At 39.4% G+C, this 1,570-nt stretch overlaps 1 pseudogene; it reads right to left on the bottom strand.

The window, feature by feature from the left end:
- Positions 1-914: 914 nt before the first annotated feature.
- LOC102816553 lies at positions 915-1,352 on the bottom strand (annotated as a pseudogene).
- Between the last annotated feature and the right edge of the window lie 218 nt (positions 1,353-1,570).

Genomic DNA, 1,570 nt, shown 5'->3' with positions numbered 1-1,570 from the left:
GGCAGTCCATGGCACTTTCAGTATTCTCCTCCAACACCACAACTCAAAGGCATCAATTCTTCTACGATCCTCCTTATTCACTGTCCAAAATCATTGTTTACCCATCAGTAACTTTTTACATGACTTTTCAAATGGTCAACTGTGATGTTAACAATAAGTTGGTCCTCTTTCAATCTAATAATTTATATCATTAGAAGGAAAACTTCCACAAAACAGGATCTGGATTTTTGTTATGTATGGGGTCTGCAGATGTGACAGTTTCAAATTATAAAATAGTTTCACTTTCTACATCATTATTATTATTATTTACTACATCAAGGAATGGATGCAGAATTTGGAAAAATTGTGATATGTTTATATTGCTATAAGTAATTTCAGGATGAGTGGTACTAGTCCAATGAATTTTTGTTGTATGTTGTTAAGTGTTGCCAAGTTGGTTCCAACTCATAGCCGCCCTGTATAAGATTTCTGAGGAGTGGCTGGTGAATTTGAGCCACTGATCTTGCAGTTCAAACTGACCTTGAGGTCTAATGCTTATCATATGGCACCACACCAGGACTCCAGTCCAATGAATTACACCTATTAAACTAGAGCATTCAGTACAAAACATCTTCTTTTGATCCATCACATTTTTAAAAGGAAGTTAATTTTGGAATTTAGGGATTCACAAATATTTTTCTTCTTATCTTCTGTGAACTTTTTTTTTTTTTTTTTTTTTTTGCAGTTAGGAAATATTCCCAATTTTTATTCGTAATATTGGTAATCAAAGTTGCAAAGGAAGATTTATGGAGCCACATATCAAGAACAGAGTAAGATGGAAATGAAATACTGCAAAGTCATCTGCAAGAGTTTCCAAGGAACACACACTGGGCTAGAAATCTAGGGTTAAACTGTGGTTCCAAAACAGGTTATATTCATTCCTGCATTTTCTCATTAAGTTCTTCCTTATATTTGCCTTTCTCTTTTCCAACCTGTCGAGATTTGGCTTTGCGTTCAAGAATTTTTTTCCCGTCTTTGTCCAATTTGAGTCTGGTAATAACAACCTTGCTCGGGTGAATGCCCACATGGACAGTTGTCCCATTAGCCTTCTCAAGCTGCACCCTCTCGATGTAAATGACATGCTTCTTTCTGTACACCTGGACTACCTTGCCAATCTGCTGACCTTTGTAGTGTCCTCGAACCACCTGGACCTCGTCGTCCTTGCGGATGGGCATGGAGCGCACGTTGTACTTTTGCCTCAGCTCCTTGGACAGCGGGGACGACATGATCTTCCTGCGCACGTGCGAGGGAGCATTGAAGTGGCGTTTACGGTTCTTGCTGCTATCCGAGGTCACGAAAGGGTTGAACTTCATGGTGACAGTCCGGCGTCCGGCGGCCTTGGAAGCTCGGCGAACCTTCGGTGAACTTTTTGAATTTGAATTCCACTGAGTTATTGCCATTTCATTTACCAGGCTATAAACTTATGTCATTTTCTAGTGTCTTAAAAGCTCATGTGGTACAAATATTGGTCTCTCCCTATCAAGAGTATAGCAGAATGAAGAAAATCCAATGAACTAAGGGACCATGCAAA

This window comes from Chrysochloris asiatica, unplaced genomic scaffold, assembly GCF_000296735.1.
Source record: "Chrysochloris asiatica unplaced genomic scaffold, ChrAsi1.0 scaffold00022, whole genome shotgun sequence".
Taxonomy (NCBI): domain Eukaryota; kingdom Metazoa; phylum Chordata; class Mammalia; order Afrosoricida; family Chrysochloridae; genus Chrysochloris; species Chrysochloris asiatica.
The sequence above is the reverse complement of the archived record's forward strand: the minus strand, read 5'-3'. Positions and strand labels throughout refer to the sequence as shown.